This window comes from Equus asinus, chromosome 6 (genome assembly GCF_041296235.1).
Source record: "Equus asinus isolate D_3611 breed Donkey chromosome 6, EquAss-T2T_v2, whole genome shotgun sequence".
NCBI lineage: Eukaryota > Metazoa > Chordata > Mammalia > Perissodactyla > Equidae > Equus > Equus asinus.
Genome location: NC_091795.1, coordinates 55,628,865 through 55,651,735, shown reverse-complemented (window position 1 = coordinate 55,651,735; position 22,871 = coordinate 55,628,865). Strand labels below are relative to the sequence as shown.

At 38.3% G+C, this 22,871-nt stretch overlaps 1 long non-coding RNA gene across 2 annotated transcripts in view; it reads left to right on the top strand.

Annotated features, from left to right (window-relative positions):
• The window catches only part of LOC106832303 (uncharacterized), a 387,667-nt gene that overhangs the window by 153,332 nt on the left and 211,464 nt on the right, over positions 1 to 22,871 (top strand). Inside the window, exon 3 of one of the 2 annotated variants that reach the window (XR_011504028.1) lies at positions 16,258 to 16,381. The exons of the other annotated variant lie outside the window; for it this stretch is intronic. This is a non-coding gene — a long non-coding RNA (uncharacterized lncRNA). The remainder of the gene's footprint in view (positions 1 to 16,257; positions 16,382 to 22,871) is intronic. 2 annotated transcript variants of the gene reach the window in all.

The window sequence follows — 22,871 nt, the reverse complement described above, 5'->3', positions numbered from 1 at the left end:
CATTCAAGGCAGGAGCTAGACTTTATAGGGAAATGAGACGTTTGTATGTTACAGGAAATGTATTTATAAGATACATCTTGCTTCTGGAAATGTGCTGAGTTTGGAGTAGATGAAAGCATCTTCTGTTTCTTTTTGTCAGGATCCATTATTAGTTAAATTCTCCAGTTGTGATTTTCTTTGGGTCCAAGAGAGCTTGTGAAAGTTGCTGAAGAGATATAAGGCTGGAGTGTTAGCAAATTGCCTGGCGATGATAATGAGGTCTGGTCCTGGGCAGAAGAGTGAGTTCTGAAGTCTGTCTGATTATCTGACATCACTTTTTGCTTATCTTTCCTATTAGTGGCACCCTTTTCTTCCCTTTTCTCTATCTTCAGGAGTCTAAATTCTTCAAGGTGCACTAAATTAATGGTTCTTGACCCTGGCTGCAAAGAGCATTGAAAAAAATACTGATGTCTGGGCCTCAAGCCCAAACCAATGAAAACCACTGCAGTGATTCTGTTGTGTAGCTAGGGTTGAGACTATGGTGCCCTTTGCCCACTGACAGTATTTCACCACTTGCAGTTTGTCAAGCTCATCCTCAAGAATGTACCTACTTAAATTATCCTAATTCTTTGATTCAAAATGCTACCAGTCCTAAGATATACTATAGATTTAACAATAGCTTTTTGATTGAAAAAAAAAAACACCAAGGGCAAGCCCCAGTGGCCTAGTGATTAAGTTTGGCATGCTCTGCTTCAGTGGCCCAGGTTTGGTTGCTGGGCACAGACCTACACCACTTGTCTGTCAGTGGCCATGCTATGGTGGCAACTCACATATGAAAAGAGGAAAATTGACAGTTGATGTCAGCTGAGGACAAATCTTCCTCAGCAAGAAACAAAAACAAAAAAACAAGAAAAAATATCACCGCCTTAAAAGCATACCTTAGTTTTAAGTTATGACATGATTTCAGCAATATTAAAATATGGAAATCATGTAAATCTTAGAATAAAGAGAATATGGTTTTTAATACTATATTGACTGAGAACAAAATTTTACTTCTAATTTTTTGAGGGCTGTTTGCATTGTGAATGAGGGTACTTTTTAAACCAAATATTGCATTTTTAATGATAAAGTTTCAAATTAGATTCTGGGCTAGGGAAGGGTTTCTCAGTCTCAGCACTATTGACATTCTGGACTGGGTGAGTTCTTTGTTGTGGGGGGCTGTCCTGTGCATTGTAGGATGTTTAGCAACATCTCTGGCCTCTACCACTAGATGCCAATAGTATCCCTCCAGTGTGACAACCAAAAATGTCTCCAGACATTGCCAAGTGTCCTCTGGTCAGGGGGCAAAATTATTCCCAGTTGAGAACTATTAGGCTGGTGAAACAGATATTTTTGGAGGAGCAGCTTGTATCAGTTAGTGTTCAGTTGCAGAGAACAGACATCACTTTAGCTGGCTTAAGCTGAAATATATTAATGACAGGATGTTCAATGGTCTACAGAACAAGTCTGTGGGCTGAAGAAACAGACTCTAGGCTGGTAAACTTCCAGAAATGAATCCTGAAGCCACACCACAACTGAGTCATCAAAAGAACTGCTGTGCTTGCCTTTATCTGGATGCTGCCTGTCAAATGGAGAAACTGTGGTCGGGAAGCCCCTTCTGCTAAACTGGGGAGTCAACACTCCATCGGTAGCAGCACAACAATGCCTCATGTCCAGCCTCTCTCTTTGCTTCACTCAGTCTGAATTCATGTTCTGAAAGTGAACCTGATGACAGAGCCTACATCATACCCAGAACCCTAGTTATAAGGAAACATGGAAAAAAAGCAATTTTTAGTTTACCAGCCTCTGTAATACACAGGAAGCATGGAAAAAAAGCAGTTTTTAGTTTACCAGCCTCTGTACTACACAGGAAGCCGTTCCAGAAGCAGGTTGGAATAGATGTTGAATGACCTCATCTCTCGTATCTCCCACAAGGTTCTTTCCAGAGATCCTTAACTTACACCACTAGGTAACGTCCAATCTAGGTAATTGAGGTTGGCCCAAGTGTCCTCTTCACTCACCATTTACAGCTTTTATATCTTTTTTTTTTTGAGGAAGATTATCCCTGAGCTAACATCCGCTGCCAATCCTCCTCTTTTTGCTGAGGAAGATTGGCCCAGATTGGCCCCGAGCTAACATCCGTGCCCATCTTCCTCTACTTTATATGTGGGATGCCTGCCACAGCATGGCTTGATAAGCGGTGAGTAGGTCTGTGCCTAGGATCCAAACCGGTGAACCCCCAGCTGCTGAAGCAGGGCATGTGAAATTGACCGTTGTGCTACTGGGCCAGCCCCTTTTATATCTTTTTTATATAACACTTTTTATGTATTTCATACTTGGCTTTTTCAATAGACATGACATGAAAAATCTTTGTTGGTGAGATGTGGGCTGAGGCCTAGGATACTCAATACCACCTGTATCTCTAGCCATTCAAAATGCTGTGGGAATAGATATTTTGGGGCAGAGACTTGTGTCTTTGAATCATATTTTCTCTATCTAGAAAAATGGAGCACCAATTATTATGAATAATCACGTAGTCTGATTTGAAATAAACCTTGATCAGTAGCCCTACGTCCAAGTGGGTAAGAGCTGAGCTATACTTTCTATCTCTGGATTGTAGTCTTTGTAGTTTAAAAAAAGGTGACTCCTTATGGCTAGCCCTAATAAGTGATTGGTTACCTGATATAATATATTTTTCTTCTAGTTTGTTGCTAAAATCTCCTAATTATTAATTTAGTTTAAGGTATGGGGACTTTGACCCTAAGTTAAAATTCAGTTGATATCCTTGGGAGAGGTGAAAAAATCACAGGTAGTTTACTCTTTAATATAGAGTTGCCACATAAAATATAGGACAACCAATTAAATTTGAATTTTAAATAAACAATGACTAATTTTAGTATAATTTTAGTATAAATATGTCCCAAATGTTGTGTGGGATATAATTACACTAAAAAATTATTCGTTGTTTATCTGAAATTCAAATTTAACTGCATGTCCTATGTTTTTATTTGTTAAGTCTGGTGTGAATGAGCTGAATAAATTATTTCTTGAGAGGGACAGGAGTTGAAGGAAACATGAGGGTAATGAATTCCTGAGAGGAATAAAGATGAGCAAATTGGGCTATATACAGAAACGAAGAAGGACAACTAAAAACAAAGAGGCACTAAATTGGTCCTGGTTATCATTGACTATTCCCTAGACATTTAAATAAAGCCCTTGTGTGAAGTTAAAGCTCTGTTCCTTCTCTGCAAATGTAGCCACTTTCCTAAAGCATTTGGATCTGGTCCCAATGCAGCATTCTGCTGCCTGGGCTAGACAAGCCAAGGTTGGAGGTAAGCGGAAGAGATGAGCAGCACAGGCACTGGATACCTTGGAGCCTTGTAATCTCGCTTGCACAACCTCCAGATTGCATGGTTCTTGGCTTCACTGCAGCTGGGCACAATTTCAATGCACATCTATGGAGACCATGTCACAACAACAAAACAAACCAACGTAGCTTCGAGTTACATTAACAGCTTGAAAAAACAAGTCAACAGACTTGAAGACTGCTCTGGGAGCCCCTCCCAGGGAGTCAGACTTTGGCTGAAAGGGAGTTACTGTGCCTCCTTTTTGACATTTTTTCAGCTAAGATTATTCTATATGATCTGTAGCTTGTCCCTTTTGAAGAGTTTTTGTTTGTTTTTTGGAGAGAACATTTATTGCTTTATTGTTGATCAGCACTAGATCTTCCTGATTTGTGGAGTGTCCTGTATTGCATGCAAATTTCTTGTCCTAAGGGATGGTTTCCCTACTACAGATGCCACACCCACGCAATGGTGCATCCTTTCCTTACACTGCCATGGCCACAAATACATTGAGCTAGATTTTCTAAATATTCTAATACTTCACTCACTGCCTGGTTGCAAATTAGTAGTCAGGAGGACTTTACACACCTTGTGGCAATATCTTGTATGACAATTCTGAAGTAATTTGTTGGAGACATCTTGCTCCTTATAGAGAGTACATTAGTGCATCCAAATTAAGGCTGGTAGCACCTTCCCCATACTGAACTAAGAACAAACTAGCTTCTTAATATTAGTGGATCAGGCCCAGGAGTATATGTGGATTGGAGTCTTGCCAATATCAGGAACCTCCTGTGCTCATGTATTTTTTTATTTCTGATTTTTGTGAAAGGTTTGATTTATGTGCCACTAACATTCTGGGTGTGTGGGTCAACCCACTGTGAGGAACGTGGTGAAGTGAAGGAAAATTAAACATTTTGGAAGGGATCTTCTTCACTGCTCAATGTGATTTCTTTAAAAACAAATGTAAAGTGTGCTTTATTTTTCATCTTAAGTCTTGTCATCTGATTTGCATATATCCTTGAACTGTCATGTTTTACCTCAAAAATTTAGTTCCCTACACATACAGTACATTATAAAAACTTTAATTTTTGTTTGTTTAGTCACTGTAAACTTATGTTTGTAAGAGAAAAACAACAACAAAAACAGCAAAGCCATCCTCATTTTCCTTATTTTTCTTTGGTTGTCTTTTTTTTACCAAGCCTCTTCTGACTCATATCCTGGGCTATCTTAATTTGCGCATGTTTCCAGAATTTTTTTTTTTAATTTTCAGTGTTTTCCCTAGTTCTTCTTTTTCCTGTTATTCATTCCCCAACTCCTATTTCCATATATCCTCCCTTTTCTGCATCATCTCTTCTTATGTCTCTAGACCTTTGTGGAGAGATACAACCTTCTTTGCTCTTTTTATCATAGAACTTTCATGAAATTCTGCTCCAAGTCTCCTTAAACTATGTGGAACAGATTGTCCTAGTTCAAGGAACACTCCAGTGAGAGGCATGGAATGACTTGGAGTTGTGGGTGTGAAAGGCGATGGGTTATGATCTCCCTTCAGTCCTTTCCACCCTTAGGATGCCATGATTCCATGAAGAAATGCTCTTGGGATTGGTGGATCAGGTAAACATTTTTTGTGCATTTAGAGTCTCCAACTCAAATATTATAGTTTGAAGTTAAGTTATGCTGAGCTGAAAAACAAACAGACAAAAAAATTTCCAAGCCAAAAAAAAATTTGGCTCTTTTCAGAGAGGCCAAAAGATCAATATTGTCAGATGGTTAGCAATCCTTATAATATCTGAAAGGAGATGAGCTCTCAGAAGGGAGAGTGTGGAGGGATTAACTCCTAATGCTGTTAAAAGGTCGTTCTCTGGTACACCTTGGCTCTCCTCACCTGTATGATAACTTTAAATCCTTCCAGGGGAACTAGAGGGCATTGATATCTGTAGCATTCCATGTCCTCCCTTGGATTCCTGTGGTGAGGGCTTTATTTAGGGTGAAAACGTTGCTGCCTGTATGGAACCATGTCCAATATGGGAGCCATTAAAAAGGGAGGCTGCAAAGTTGTATGTCTCAAGTGATAAGCATAAATACAAATCTACTCATTTTGTTGAGGCAAAATAATATTCATTCATTTGTTTCATAGTGCACCTACTCTGTTCCAGGCACACTGTTAAATGGTGGTGAACAATGGTGAGTAAAGCCAGATATGGGGCTCCCACACTCAGGGAGTATAGAGTCCAGTGGGGAAGACAAACAGTAATCACACAATCACATATATACATTTAAAGTGGTATCAGTAATAAGTACTTAAAAAGGGAAGTACATGGAGTTCTACAGAGCATAAGATAAGTGGGTTTGACATAGATGTGAGGTGGGACAACATCTGAAGGAAGAAGAGGAGTTACATGGTTGGAAAGTAGGGTGAGAAGTTCCCTAGAGACAGTGGCCAAGTGCCAAAGCTCTGTGATAGGAGAGATAGAGAGAGGGGGCCCGTGCAGCTGGAGTAGAGTGAAGATGAGGCACCAGCAAGGGGCAATATGAGGACGGGCAGCAGGGGCCAGCATCCATGGGCTCAAAGGCAATGTTATGGATGATTGTGGTCTTTAATCCTCAGAACAATGGGAAGCTATAAAAATGCTTTGGGGATAGAGTAGAAGTGATCAAACTTACATGTCAAAAATATTTATTTGGATATTATAATAAGCATCCTATCAATTATTAGAAGACCTCAAACATTTAAAACTGAGATATTTTTTCTGTTTTTCTTCTGTTGTGGTAAGAACACTTAACATGAGATCTATACATGTAATAGATTTTAAGAGTACAGTAGGGGCTGGCCCAGTGGCATAGTGGTTAAATTCGTGTGCTCCGCTTTGATGGCCCAGGGTTTGCCAGTTTGGATCCTGGGCATGGACCTACACACGGCTCATCAAGCCATGCTGTGGCAGCATCCCACATAGAAGAACTAGAAGGACTTACAACTAGGATATACAACTATGTACTGGGACTTTGGGCAGAAAAAAAAGGAAGATTGGCAACAGATATTAGCTCAGGGCCAATCTTACTCACCAAAAAAAGCATACCTTTAAAAAAATAATAAAAATAATAAAACATTAAGAAACGACAGGTAGGGGCCAGCCCCATGGCCGAGTGGTTAAGTTCGCATGCTCTGCTTCGGTGGTCCAGGGTTTCATTTGTTCAGATGCTGGGCGCGGACATGACACCGCTCATCAGGCCATGCTGAGGTGGCGTCCCACATGCCACAGCTAGAAGAACCCACAACTAAAAATATACAACTATGTACCAGGGGGCTTTGGGGAGAAAAAGGAAAAATAAAATCTTTAAAAGAAAAGAAAAAAAAGAAAAGACAGGTATAGTTTAAAAGAAAGAGTACTATATATCATTGCTGACTATAGACTCAGTATTGTACAGCAAATCTCTAGAGCTTATTCATCTTACTTAACTGACATTTTATGCCTGTTGATAAATGACTCCTCATTTCTCCCTTACCCTAGCTCCTGGTAACCATTATTCCTCTCTTTGATTTTATGAATTTGACTATTTTGGATATCTCATATAAGTAGAATCATGTAGTATTTGTCTTTCTGTGTCTGGCTTATTTCACTTAGCATAATGTCCTCAAGGTCTGTCCAAGTTGTCAAATACTGCAGAATTCCCTGTCTCTTTTTTTTTTTTTTAAGGCTGAATAGTATTCTATTGTATGAATGTAACACTTTTTTTTTTTATCCATTCATTTGTCAACGAGCATTTAGGTTGTTTCCACCTCTTAGCCATTATGAATAGTTCTGCAATGAATGTGGGAGCGCTAATGCCTCTTTGAGATCCTAGTTTCAATTCTTTTGGATGTATACCCAGAAGTGGCATTGCTGAATCATATGTTAGTTCTATTTTTAATTCTTTTGAGGAACCTCCATTCTATTTTCCCTAGTGGCGGCACCATTTTGCATTCCAACCAACGGTATTAAAGGGTTCCAATTTCTCAACATCTTCTCCAACTCTTGTTGTCTTTTGTTTTTTTCACAGTAGCCATTCTGACAGGTATAATGTGATCTCTCATTGTGGCTTTGACTTGCATTTCCCTGATGATTAGTGATGATGAGCATTTTTTCCATATACCTGTTAGCCATTTGTATGTCTTCTTTGAAGAAATGTCTATTCAAGTCCTTAGCCTATTTTCTGAAATCAAATTGTAAGTTTTTTTTTTATTACTGAACTGTAGGAGTTCCTTATATATTTTGGAGATTAACCTCTTATCAGATATATGGTTTGCAAATATTTTCTCCCATTCCCTAGGTTGCCTTTTCACTCTGTTGATTATTTCTTTTACTATGCAGAAAATTTTTAGTTTAATATAGTCTCACTTGCTTATTTTTGTTTCTGTTGCCTGTGCTTTTGTGTCATATCCATGAAATCATTGCCAAAGCCAGTGTCATAAAGCTTTTCCTCAATGTTTTCTTCTAGGAGTTTTACAATTTCAGGTCTTATCTTTGAGTTGATTTTTGTTTATAGTGCAAGATAAGGGTCCAATTTCGTTATTTTACATGTGAATATCCAGTTTTCCCACGCCATTTATTGAAGAGACTATCCTTTCTACATTGTGTAGTCTTGTTACCCTTGTCAAAGATCAATTGACTGTATGTATGTGGATTTATTTCTGGGCTCTACTCTATTCCATTGGTTTATATGTCTGTCTTTATGCCAGTATGATACTATTTTTAGTACTGTAACTTCATAATCTATTTTGAAATCAGGAAATGTGATGCCTCCAGCTTTGTTCTTCTTTCTCAGGATTTTTTCGGCTATTTGTGGTCTTTTGTGGTCCCACATGAATTGTAGAATTTGTTTTTATATTTCTGTAAAAAAGTGTCTTTGGGATTTTGATAGGGATTGCATTGAATCTGTAGATCACTTTGGGTACTACAAACATTTTATCAATATTAAGTCTCCCAATTTATAAACACAGGATGTCTTTCCATTTGTTTCTGTCTTGTTTAATTTCTTTCATTGATATGTTGTAGTTTTCGGTATATAAATCTTTTACCTCCTTAGTTAGGTTATATCAGATTATTTTTCTCCATAAAAATGTGATCAAAACAGCCCAGAGTGAAAATGACAAGATCAAAACAGTGGCATAAAATTATTTTGGACCTGTTTTTGAAATTTTGGATTAGGTGCATCTAATATAGGGTTCATCATAGGTATACTTAGTTTTTCATTCTTTTTCCTTCAAATCAAATGTTTACTTTATCATATTTGGAAAATGAGTGAAAAATTAACTGTTGGGATACACATGCTACTTGGAAAGGAAGAGCTAAAAAGAGGTTGATCTTTCACATTTGATCAAAAAATAACGCTTTTATTTCTGCTTGTAAATAGTATGGGTACTTGTTTGGGACTGCTACTAACTATTTAGTAACATTAGTCACCTAATAAATTCTGTTGCACTATAATCACTCAATTAAATTATTTTGTAAGTTGATAGTGAATTTAATTTGTAATTTATGACAGTGATTTATAATTTGACAGCTTGGAGAATTCTGATCAGCTTAAAAGTATGAAAAGCCATAGCCTGCTTTGATCATTTTTAAAAAATTCAGATTCTGTTTCAAAAAAGATTCACCTGAAGTTGGAGTTAATTTTCCATTGGTAAAATATGTAGTAACTTTTGGAATTTTTCATTTACCTTTAGTGAAAAGTAACGTTACTTAAAACAATCTGCGTGGGTTCTTCCCAAACAAAGCATAATTTCCATTAATAAATTATAAGAACTGGAACAAGTGATGATCAAAAGATAAGATGCTAAATGTTTACTTAAAAAAAGCAATCTTCTAGAGAAAAAAATTGAAGTTCTTGAAAAATATTAAAATAAGTGCATAGCTATAGTTCTTAAACTGGATGCAATCTTACATCAATTCATTATAAAAGTTAGTGAAATGAAATGCAACTTATCAGTGGAAAGGGCAGCTTAAGAATTGTGAGATGTTGACGTATTCTACTGTTTTAGGTCGGCAGTTCCAGGGCATACTATAAAAGAAGAAAAATCTTGAATTTTGTATATAGATGAAACTTTTTTTTTTTTTAAACTCTGGGAAATCCGTTTGCAAACAAGTCTCATGCATGTTGTTTATGGTTGTGTATATTAAGCCTAGTCGGTTCAGCATAGTGGTTAAGAGGGCAGCCTCTGGAGCCTGACAGCTTAGGTTCAAATACTTGCTTTCTCATTTATTAGCTAGAGAACCTGTGAACAATTGGGAAAATTGCTTAACCTCTTTGAGCCCTGGTTTCCTCACTTCTAAAATGGAGATAATAAAATCCCACTTCATAGGATAAAAAAATCCCACTGTCAGGATTAGATGTGTTAATACATCTAAAAAATTCTACCTGTTATTATTATTATTACTAGCCACAGGAGAGAATTTTCTGGACTATTACAAATAGCCTTGTTCTCAATTTAATATATAGTTGGTGTTTGGAGAATATCCTTTCTTACCTAAATTGTTCTTTTTTTGTTTATTTTTTTATAAAGGTAACATTGGTTTATAATATTACATAAATTTCAGGTGTACATCATTGTATTTTGACTTCCATATTGGCTACATCATGTTTACCATCAAAAGTCTAGTTTCCATCTGTCACTGTACAAACGTTCCCCTTTACCTCTTTTGCCCTCCCCCTACCCACTTTCTCCTCTGGTAAACACAAATCTGTTTTCTGTATCTATGTGTTTGTTGTTGTTGTTGTTGTTTTTTATTCTCCACATGTGAGTGAATTCATACAGTAATAGTCTTTCTCCATCTGACTTATTTTGCTTAGTGTAATACTTTCAAGCTCCATCCATGTTGTCGCAAATGGCAAGATTTTATCTGTTTTTATGGCTAAGTAGTACTCCAGTGTGTATAGCTACTACATCTTCTTTATCCATTCATCTGTTGATGGGTAGTTAGGTTGTTTCCAAGTCTTGGCTACTGTAAATAATGCTGCAATGAACATAGGGGTGCATATATCTTTTTGAATTAATGTTTTCATGTTCTTTGGATAAATACTCAGAAGTGGGATAGCTAGATCATATGGTAGTTCTATTTTTAATTTTTTGAGGAATCTCCATAGTGGCTGCATCATAGTGTTTTCTGTAGTTACTGCACCAATTTATGTTTCCACCAGTATTGTACAATGGTCCCCTTTTCTCCACCTAAATCTTTCTTAACCTCTATATCTATATTTTTTCCTGAAGGCATTCTAGACAGCTGTGGGCCATCTGTGTGTGTGGATGTGCACACATGTGTGTGGTCATTATGATTATAAAATGTAGCACACTATTATATTGTGAAGGAATCTAATATTGCAGGTATTAAAACAGTGGGATCACTCATAGAATAAAACTAATTCTGAGAAGATACATATAACTATGTGACCTTGATAAAAAAACTTTCTCTGATGTCTTGGCTTGTTTAAAAATTTTTAAAAATCATGTAAAATGCTGGCTTGGACTAAATCCCAAATTTCCTTCCTAAGCTTTAGCTGTGCTCTCCTTGCACAGCTGGTCTCACATTAATCATCCCGTGTATCCTTGGACACCTGTAGGATGGACCAGTGTAAAGTGAATCATCTGTTTTTAACCCACTCAGTGGAAACCACAGTATGAAGGGTAAAGACTTCCAGAAGTAAAGTATGCAATAATAATGTAGAGGCAGTGCTGAATGACAAAATGATGTGACGAAAAGGGGGAGCTACCCTAACTCCTGCATTGCTTAATTCTAATAGGCATTTACTAACTTCTTACTGAGCTGAAGTTTCTTTAGCCAACATATTCCAGATAGAAGCTGCTGGGAATTTTTGGCTTTAAACTTTCATCTTCCTTACTCTGTCCTCTCTCCATTTATAAAAAACTACTGCTTAAAGGGCTATTTGTTACTGATGTTGAGTGTCACCACCATCAAGGAGGCACCATTTTCAAGGTACTCTTCTGGGCATTGAGTAAATATTTGCCAATGTTCTAAATGCCAGAGCCTCTTGAGAACTTTAAAGGAATGTTGCTTAGGCAGGGATAGGAGAAAGGCAGAATAATTCCTGGCCTTGACATTGTGCAGTCAATTTTGGAGGTCTGGGCTGAATGTTTCCAAACAATGTACCACATTACTACTGCTTTAACTATTACTGTGTCGGTGGCTGCACTGCCCTCAAGCTGCCTTGAAATGCTCTTTCATGTCAACACTTTGGAGGAGGGCAAGAATTCTCTTCTCATTTGGATTTTGATCTGTGTTTGAAAAGGGAATTGTGGAAACGTAAGTCTGCAAGGGCACGACAAGGCAAGCCATGGACCTCACAATAAGGGCTCAGCAAGTTGTTTCATGTTTTCCATTCATAGCTGCCTCTTCTCTGTGAGCTCTTTTGAAGCACCTATAAAGCAAAATAGGCTCATTAAATATGAAGGGGCAAGTGAAGTTGGCAGTTGCACCTATTCAAATAGACTTTCCTTTTTAGATGTTTACACTCCAGAAAAAAGAATGGTCAGAAGATGAATGCCTCCTTATCAGTGGCTGCTCATGGACTCCCTTTTGGGGTGAGTGAGGTCAGTCATAGTCAGGAAGATGTGGGCGTTTTGCTTCAGATCTAGCACTAAAGCAGTATATGAAGTTAATGTCACAGTGAAAAGGCAGGATGGCCTTGTCACTGTCATTTCATTTAGTAAGTTTGTATATGAGGATGAATACTGGCTGATGTTCCTTTCTAAACAATCAAGGGCATTTTTTTCATGACTATTTCCACATGGCCATGGCCTTGCCTTAGTTGTGCCATCTTGCTGACAGGGACAAGCAATATTCTGGCCTGTGGACCAGCTCTTCCCATCTGTAGAGTCTCTTCTTTCATGAAGCTTTCCCTGCAAATTTGGCTCCTTTTCTGAACCTATGGCATCCACATTTTAATGAGCTGAGGGGTATGCCAAGATATGTGAGAGATGGTTTTAACCCTTGAAATCTTACAGTCAGTAAATGAGGTAATGTATGATCATGTTCAGTAAGTCACTATGCAAATGTGAGGCATTTTGAGCTGAACCTTGAAAGATGGAAAACGTATCTATGGTCTCTGGTTGTGGAATAGTTTGAGCAAAGGCACAGAGGTGTGTCTAATCAGTGGACATGCTTTTTGGTTCTTATTTTATATGGCCTGAACAATATTTGACACTGTTGACCACTTGCATCATCTTGAAGGATACCCTTGGCTTCTGTAACAATACATTTTCCTGGGTTTTCTCCTGCTTTTCTGACAGCTCTTTTCAAACTCACCCCAGGTTTCTATGACCATATATATGCTGATGATGCCTCAACTGTGCCTCTAGCCAGGCTGCTGTCTTGAAGGTCAGACCTATATATCTACTGTCTGCTGTTCATACTCACATGTTCAACTCTTACTTAAATACCTTCAGTCCAGCATGTCTAAAACTGAACTCATTATCTTTTTCTCCAGGTCTACATCTTCCTCAGTGTTTCCTATCTTAGTGAATAATGTACATCCAGTTAGTCAAGTCAGAAATATGGTATAATCTTTGACTCCTCCCTCCCCATCACCTTCCATATGATAAGTGATCATACCCTTTATATTGTAGTTTCTTAATATCTCCTGAATGTGTTCAGGTGTCTCCATCTCCATTGCCACCTCAGCTGTCCATCATCTTTTGTTTGGATGACTGAAGTAGCCATCTACTTTCAATCTTTCCTCTAGCTAATTCTTCTCTACCTTGTAGCCAGAGGAATCTTTCTAAAGCACAAATGTGATCATTGTGTTGTTTCTTTCTTTAAAGCCCTCTGATAGCTCCCTAACTAAGGCTACTCTCCTTTATTGTTCTGACCCTGTTGACCTCTCTTGCCTCATCTCTTGCCACTAGCACTCAAGCTTCCTGAGCTTCAGCCATTTTGGAGTGAACTTGCAGTTCACTGACACACCAGGTGAGTTTCCATAGCTCCAGGACTATCTAACACTCTTCTCTCTTCCTCTTCCTCTGGTCTCAGCTGGGAAATCACTGTTCATACTGTATTCTAATGGCTTGTTTACCTATATCCCTTTAGGTCAGTCAATACCTCCTATAGATTCTAGAACAATTTAGATGTTCAGTAGATAATTTTTGGATGAATGAGTGATGCTCATGTATGAGATGTCTTTAAGGAATGACAGATCATCCAGTTTGACTGGAATGTAGGATATATAAAGGACGGGAGTGAAAGATATGAAAGAAAGATCATTGGGTGTGTTAGATTGTGTTCCTTGAACAGAAATTCTGAGATAAAAATTCCAGTGCAGGAAGTTTATTGGGGAATGCTCTTGGGGTCAACTCCTGTGAGGGACTTAGGGAAGCAGGGTATGGCAGAGGGAGAAGTTGAACTGAAATGAGATTGCAACAGGGCCCTCAGCTAATCCCATATGGCATACAGAAGATAGCATAACCCTATAAAGTTGTCCTGAATTGAGACAAGGAGGATGGGCCTTTTTATTCTCATAGCAATTAGTCATTGGATGTGGAATGCCTCTGGAGAGGGGGCAAAACTTGGGCCAAACAATTCCCTTTGGCCAATGGTACTTTCTGGGGAAGAGTTCAATTATGATCTGTCAAAAGTCAACACTACTGGCATCAGGGGAATGAATGCCTTGGTAGTAAATGGGGATCTGGGTGGCACATTACAGCATCCACGACACTAGGCCTAGATTATGCCACACTAAGGAATTTAAAATTTATTTAATAGGCTTTGGGATGCCATTGAAGGTGTTTACACAGAGAAGTAATGTGATTCATAGCTCTATTTAGGAAGATTAATCTGGCTGAGGTGTTTAGAATGGATTGGAGCTAGAGAAATTAGAGGCTGAGAAGACAGTGGGAAACTTTTGAAATAGTCCAGGTGAGGGAATAAAGGCCTGAGCAAAGGTATTGACAGTGGAAATGGAAAACGCAGGGTTTTGATTGCGAGAGATATGACAGTGCTAGAATTCACAGGCCCTGAGGACTGATTAAATATGTGAAGTATGGAAGAGGAAGGAGACTCAAGATGATTGTAAGTTTTTAAATTTGGCTGAAATGTAAGAATGGTGGTGCTGGTAATAGAAATTTAAGAAGGATACAGGCTTGGTGGGAGAGTTGTTGAATTTTCAGTTTGGCTGCCACTCAAGTAGAAGTGGCCTACAGGTGGCTGGGCAATTTTTCAGGAGGGCAAAATACATATAAATACAAACTTATATAATGATATAAGGATGGTTATACAGCATATAAGTATCAAATGGATATATAAACAGTTAATGCTAAGGGAGGTCGGAGAAGAGAGAAATCACTGTGGCCAAGAAGTCTTTATGGAGGAGGTAGCATTTGAGTGGGGTCTAGATGGAAGTGTAGGATCTATGACTGGGAAGGAGAGATAGGGATGGAGGAATGATGACATTCTCAGTTGGAGCAATATTTTGAGCAAAGGCAGAGAGGTAGAAATACACACCACATGTTTAGGGGACCATGAAAAGATCAATTTGGCTAGAAGAGAGGATTCATTGAAGGAAATATTGGTTTAAAAGTTGGAAAATTTATTGTAGAGGGACATGGATGACAGACCAAATGAGAGGGAGGTTAGAGAAGTTCAGGAGATTTCTTGTAAAACTTTGCCTCTATTTCTGAAGTCTAATCCTGTCTACCACCTGAGTATGGGTCTCCATAATCCGACAGAACTAGAACTTTCCACTTGAAAGACATTCTTAGTGTTTTTTACACCAAAGTGGCTCTGATGTAGAAGACTACTAGTCATTGGCATTCTTTTTCATGGAGATTATATGAAGACGCTTTAAAAGGAAGTACAGCCTGCATGTGTTCCTGAGGCTTTTATAGTCACAGTCTTTGCTAAGCTTTCATGAAGCTCAAACAATCTGTGGCCTAATTGGTCAGCTGGTTTACTGGCTCACCCTGAAAAGTAAATATTGTGTATCTGTAAGTGGAAAGTCAGTATGTGTAATCTAGCTGCCTAGTCACGCCTGCTCAAATGCTGTTGAAAACTTTGACCAAGGGCTATAAAACTGTCAAGACCTGGGACCGAAGATTGCTTCTACACCAAATAGCTCATTAGTGAAGCTATTGGGAAGATAACAGGGCATGTGTTTGACTTGCTAGGATCCCTTGTTTGCTACAGAAGCATCTGGCAGAGCTAAATAGTTTTGTATTACATCATTTTTCAATTCTTGTTTTTTATTTATCTTCTACTTCAATTTATTTGACATTGAAACTTGCCCCACCTTCCTCTAAGCCTCATAGAATAAAAAGGCTATCTTGATATAGTGCAGTGACTTCAAAATGGAATCTTTAGATTGGCTCTTGGACTATTAAAAAATAAAATAAGACAGAAATTTCCTTAGTGTCTTTGAGCAGATGTTTAATTTCTCCCTTCTCTAAGGTGATCATGGGCTGCTATGAGACTTCCCCACTGCCATTTTGTGACATTCACAGCATTGTTACTTCTTTTTTTTAAAGTTACTATTTGTGTGTGTCTGTATGAAGATTGGCCCTGAGCTAACATCTGTTGCCCATCTTCCTCTTTTCTTTTCTTCTTTTCCCCAAAGCTCCCTGGTAGATACTTGTATATTCTAGTTGTAGGTCCTTATGGTTGAGCTATGTGGGACATCACCTCAACATGGCTTGATGAGCCATGTGTAGGTCCATGCCTAGGATCTGAACCGGCAAAACCCTGGGCTGCCGAAGTGGAGTGCTCCAACTTAGCCACTCGGCCAAGGGGCTGGACCCTCCCAGCATCGTTTCTTTTCTATTTTCTTTGCATAATTTCATCACACAGTGCTTGGAACATCTCTTGGGGAAAAAAATAATTGCTACTGAAGGGACTAATCTTTTTTCTTTTCGGAACAGGAGTTGGTGAATGATATGTACTGAAGTCCCATGGTTACTTTTGGGGTGGCCTGCTAGATTTAGGACCAGCGATGGAGAGTACGCAATTGATGAGTATGCAATTGAAGATGTACCTTATTTTAAGGTAAAGTGCCCAAGCATGTCAGTAGCTTTCTGCATGTCTAATTGCACAAACTTTCACTCAAAAGAAGAAAACATGTCAAATCTTGGGCAATTAAAAAAAAAGCACCTGAGCATGTTATTAAGTTGCAACTGATATTCAACAGCTCTATGCTATTCTCTGAGAAGCCAACAAAGGAGTATTTTCTCTTTTTACCCATTGTTCAACTTTGCACAATTGATTTTATTCTTTAATCCACAGAGATGTTTACTGCACTGTAAAGGTTTCTTTTTTTTTTTGAGGAAGATTAGCCTTGAGCTAACAGCTGCTGCCAATCCTCCTCTTTTTGCTGAGGAAGACTGGCCCTGAGCTAACATCTGTGCCCATCTTCCTCTACTTTATATGTGGGATGCCTGCCACAGCATGGCTTGCCAAGTGGTGCCACATCTGCACCCAGGATCCGAACCTGCAAACCGCGGGCCGCCGAAGCAGAACATGTGCACTTAACTCCTGCACCACCGGGCCGGCCCCAAGGTTTCTTTTTATATTTGTATTTTATATTTAACAAATGTTAAATCAAAGATGTTTGTTCCAAAGGGGGTACATTTCAGTGATCCAAAGAAGAATCACATGGATTGTATGTTATATTTTCAATTTTAAATAGAAATCTTAATTGTTTAATGCCTTACTTACTCCATTTAGATCCTTCCTGAATACAGACTAATTTTCGAGGCTGACTTAGACTTCCCTCGCATAAACTTTTCATTTCCTCCTTATTTACTAGAGATGAAGAAGCGTCATCTCCAGACACAATGGTGTGACATTAGGGGTGCTGAGACTTTCTTATTTCCCAAATTAACTCTCATAAATATTTTTTATTAGTAATATTCCTTTAGCAGGCACCAAAGATCCTAATGCATTTTACTTACCCATGGTATTACTAGCCTCACTCCTGATAGAAAGGGTTTTTAGCTTACTGACATATTTGTAAAAAGAAGCACAGAAAATATCAAGACCACATTAGAATTAACCACTGACTAGTAATGAGATAGTTAGGGCTATGGGCTTTGGAATCAAACTGACTTGAGTTACAGACTTGGCTCTACCTGTGTGTGACTAGGGCACTTTCTTATTTCTCTGAGACTCAGTCTCTTCATCTTGCAAATGGAATGGAAATGCCCATGTCTTAAAATGAGATAATACCTATAAAGCACATAAAGTGCTTAGCACGGTGTGAAGGCACACTATATGGCATATAATAGATGCTCAATAAATGTTAGCTCTCATTATTGCTGTTTAAATATCTAGCCATTGAAAATGCCTTTCTCGGAAAAGGCTGACACATATTTGCTGACACTAAGCTATAACTTTAAGATGTTAAAGGCATGCCTTACATATTCAACTAAGGCCCCAGCCTAAATCCCATCCTAGGAGATTAATGTGAACTGCCTGGCACCTGAATCATTGCTGCTGAACTTCACTTAACATTTCTGAATCCAAACTGTTGCCACAGCTTTTCCTTCTTGATCTACTTGTTTGACGTCTGGAACCTCTTGCCTCTGCTGTTGTAGTAGCCAAAGTCTGGCCTTTCCCCCTGATTCTCTCTTATCAGGAGGTTTGGCTTTGTTACCCCACCTCTAAGTCTGACCCTCTGGCCTGAGTTGTGTTTTTGGTTTTGCCCTACCAGGTCAGCATGGATGGACCAGTCCCTTGGGCTGCATATTGGACACCAAGATGTTAAGCCCTCACTTAATGGGACTGGTGGATTCTATACTAAAACACTACTGAACAAGCACTCATATGGACGATTCTAGTAACTCACTCCCAGATTTTGGCCTCCCAGCTTTAGTTTAATGACCATTTTGCTTAGGAAGCTTTAATATGGCCTGGCTTTGATTACCTATCATATTCCCAAGTCTCTTATGTCTTCCTTGAGTTTGCTTTGAGTTTTTTTAAAAAAGAACTTTTTAATCTGAGGGGCTGGCCCTGTTGCCGAGTGGTTAAGTTCGCGCGCTCCGCTGCAGGCGGCCCAGTGTTTTGTTGGTTCAAATCCTGGGTGCAGACATGACACTGCTCATTAAACCACGCTGAGGCAGCGTTCCACATACCACAACTAGAAAGACCCACAACGAAGAATATACAACTATGAACTGGGGGGCTTTGGGGAGAAAAAGGAAGAAAAAAATAAATAAAATCTTTAAAAAAAAGAGAACTTTTTAATCTGATATGAAACTCATTGTAAAAAATAATAATAATAAATTGCAGATATAAGAAAGTACAAAAAGGGGAATATAATGTTCTTTCAATCCTATCCCAGAAATAACTACAGTTAACATTTGATGTACTTTCTTCTTTCTGTGCATGTATTTATGTAATTGAGATAGCACCTCCTGCATTTTCCACTTAACACTATATCATAAACATTCCCCACTCTACAAAAATCTCTTTATAAGCATTTTAATCACTGCATAATATTCTACCATATAGACGTGCCATAGTTTTAACTAAGCCATTCCCCCATTATTGTACATTTAAACTGTTTTAATTTGTTTGGTTATTAGAAATGACACTAAAGAAATCATATTTGTGCATCAACATTTTTCTTATAAATTTAAAACTCTGTTCTAATACCCTTCTTTTAGGAGTAAGAGCAGTTTTCTTTCTTTCTGCCATCCTTGGACAAGGAGTGAGACAACAAGCCTAAAGAAACAACTAGGCTGAGACAATTGTAGACACTTAAATATCTATTGAATGGATAAATAGGCATTGAAAAGGTGATTTGCCTTCATTAAAAATTAATACATGGAAGTGTGGAACTAAGTAAGAATTCTACTTACCCTTGAACACAAGAAGTACATTAAGAAAAGGGATACAGAGAAAAATAAGTGACATTAAAAATAAATCTGGGAGTTAGAAAACTGTTCTCTGCTCTAGTGGAACAATTCCATTCCATAATAAAGAATATAGTCATTTTCTAGCTTCCCCATTGAGGCAGAGACTGCTAGCTAGTGACAAAACCTGTTTGCTCTTCTTCCTGAATACACAGCTAGATGCTATTTCCCAGCCTTCCTCGCAGGTGTGTCCAAAGGAAGATGAGCCACTTCCAGGCCTGCCACAACCCACATCCCCTCAGCCACATGAGTTTATTGGGAGCTGCAGTAGAAATTTCTAGCTCAATGACAGCACCCTACAACAAGCCTCTGTCTCTCTTCCTCTCTTCCTGAGGACTTTCTCCAGTGCCAGAGAGCTTGCCCTCCCTCAGGCAGTTATAAGTGGGTGTGGCATTAGTGCCTCTGGGGACAGCCTTCACCACAGGGATGGGAGTTGGTAGATAAATGGCCCAGCCTAAGCAGCTTCTGGTTGGATGCCTTTGAGGTGAGTGCCACATGATTTCTCAGAGGATTCCCCAGAGGAACTGAGAGCCAGTTGCCCACATAAGTGACCCACTCATTAACTCACTCATTTGTTGGCATCTCTCCCTTCCCTGACTCATTTTCCCCACTTCCTCACCTGTAGTTCCTGAGTTAACTCTCAAACTACCCACACTCAATTCTTGTGTCAGGATCTGCTTTTGGGGCAACACACACCAAGACACCTGGTTTAAGTCATGTGCAAGTAATTTACCACTTAAAGAAACATAATCTAAATGTTAAAATAAAAAACATGGAATAGTTTTTAAAGGAAATAAATAAATAATCTGGAGATACCCAAATAACTCAACAAAATTATTTATTAGTGTTATATGCATCTGTTTAAAAATAATGCTGAGATTTTGCAGAAACTAATTTAGTTTCTATGGGAAGATAAAAAAGAACCGAATTATTGCATTCAGGTCTTTAAAATTCTCTTGCATTTATATTCCAGCTCTGGCTTATTAAAGGAGTCTGTGCTCCATTTAACATACACGTGCACTTATAATATAAACAGCTTAACTAGACATCTGTGTTGACTACATATAAATGGCAGTTAACTTTTTGCCTTGTTTCTGTTCAACAATCTTGATATTTTAGTCTGCCGGCCAGATGAAACAAGATTGGTTTTTTTGGTACCAGATGTGTCACAGTTTGGGTTTGCATTTTGCAGGTGCTCCCCCCAGCTGGGAAGATGGAAACTTGCCATCTTTCTGAGATGATGATTCAGGGTAGAAATAAAAGTGTGTTAAAAATAATTCGACATATTAATGGAGGGCTTTGTCCCTTGTGGGCTTCTTATACATAACATATGAGCAGACCAGCAGCTGTTCTATATTTTAAAAGAGTTAGAAAGTTAGAAGCATACATGGCTATTCAAAACATAAGCAACTGCTTGGAGTCATGGAAACAAGATTCAACAATAAACTTGTATTTGTGAAGCTTCCCAAAAATAATAATCCCACTGGGCTGTGTTCAGGTGGTCGTAGAGTATTGAACAATCTATTTCTATCATTTGGATTCACTAAAACATCTCCCTTGTAAAGGCAGAGTGGTAGAGATGACTACATTTATTAGATATGGGGATTGTTTCTAGCTGATTTCTACCTTCCAGTGTTTGTATTTTTTAATCAAAATAAAAAAAAAAACCCTACTTGTTTTTGCCATTTTCTCTTAAACATATTATGAAAGAACTAAAAGCCCCATTGAGGACTAAGTTGTTAATAAAATGTGGAATCTTATCTTATTCCAGGCCTCTAAAGCAAGAATCTTTTCAGTGATGATGTTCATTGTTTGCCCCTTCAAAAATCACCTAATGGATATTAACCAATGTCAAGGAAGGGCAGTAATCCTTACACTAACCACTTACTCTAATCCTGTGGAAGGAAGGACTCTATAAGCCTTTTGGTCCAGCTTCTGAACCAGGAGAGTATTAGGCCCACTCCATCTTCACCACTGTTGCTCTAAAGCTCCCGCATGCAGAGAGCTCCATTTGGATCTTTAGTAATAGGCTTTTTTTCTTTTGGAAGTTGCTGTCCTTTCAAGTATAGTAAGGTCTACATGATTGGTCCTTGAGTTTTAGTTTCTAGAGTTCAGGGGTATTTTGTGTAACACAATTACTTCTGCCTCTTTGGAGTTTTTAAAGAGAACAAATCAGCTAAATTTTAAGAGAGTAAATAAGATTCAGGTTGGTATCTGTGTTATTTCAACCCGACTGTATGTAACAGCAGGAGTGACAACTGGTCATGGCAACCAGCAAAACTGGTCTATGATTTGGGGTGGACATTTTGCAGGAAGAAGCTTGGAAGGAAAGGGATTGCTTATTGGTGTTGAAGTTTGGAGCATGGCCAATGAAAAGAGCCCTAATCTAATTCGTAAGACCTGCGTTCTAGGCACAGTGCTCTTGTTCAACAGACTGTGACCTTGAGCAAGTCTTAAAAATAAGTTGGTTTGACTAGGTGACATTTAAGTTTAGAATCCTATTATTAAAAAGAAGGGTATGTAATAGAAGATTTTATTTTTGGATGGGATGGAAATCGCAAGTTGTCAAAGAAACTATTTGAGTGAAATTTGGCAGTAGAAGGGAAGTTATTCTCCTTTTGATAAGTCTTAACAACCAAGAAGCCTTTCCTAACCACCATCAGAAAATAAGTCTGTCTAGCCAGAGAGTATGGAAGTCTTAGAGCCCAGGCACACACATTAGAATGGTAAAGTGATTGAAATGACTAGTTCAGTCCTCATTATGGAGGCTTACTGAGTAAAACATATGAAAATCCTTGGAAGCATGTTTGGAAGTGTGGGAACTCATGGCTGGGCTTTTTTCACTGATGAAACAAGCTAAAATGACTTTCAGTTTAACATGAATAACCATATTTCAGTTAATATCAGTGGAAAGGAGCAAAAACATGCATAATTTAACAGAGTGAACACTAAAAAAATTTTATTTTGAATTATAATTTTAAAAATTTACAGCTAAATTGGATTATTTATCATGTCCTTGGCCCCAATAATGAACCACATTGTGAAGACCTGTTTTGGGGTGGGAAATATTAGTTTTCTCTTTCACAATGTTCAATGCTTCTCAACAGCCACTTCATACCAAGAATATTCACATGCTTTCAAAAATTTGGCAAAGAGAGCCATCTTTTCTCTGTATGCAACCCTAGGTAGGGATTAGTTACAGTTTTTACAGCTGGAAAAACACCTTGTTTCCATATCCCAGTTTTATGGATAAAGAAACTAGGGTCCAATGAAGCCAAGTCTCATAACTGATTAATGCTAGAACTGAAACTAGAACCCTGGTTCTTCTAACTACATCATACTGTCAGATGTTAGAAGAGATTACCTTAGAAGTTGCTCAATAAATATTTGCTGCTGAATAATAATGACTCTCACAATGAATTATTCCCATAATTCCCATCTATAGGAGTTGGTTTAAATCAATGATTCTAATGGAGGAGTGGAGGAGAGAATCATGTGTGGTTTGAAAACAAAGCAGAGCTTTGTCTTACTGCTTTGGTTTGTTTTTAGTGATGATATTTACTTTATTTTGAATTTCAAATTACATTGAAAGAGAGCATGAGATTTTTATGTTTACTGAGTAC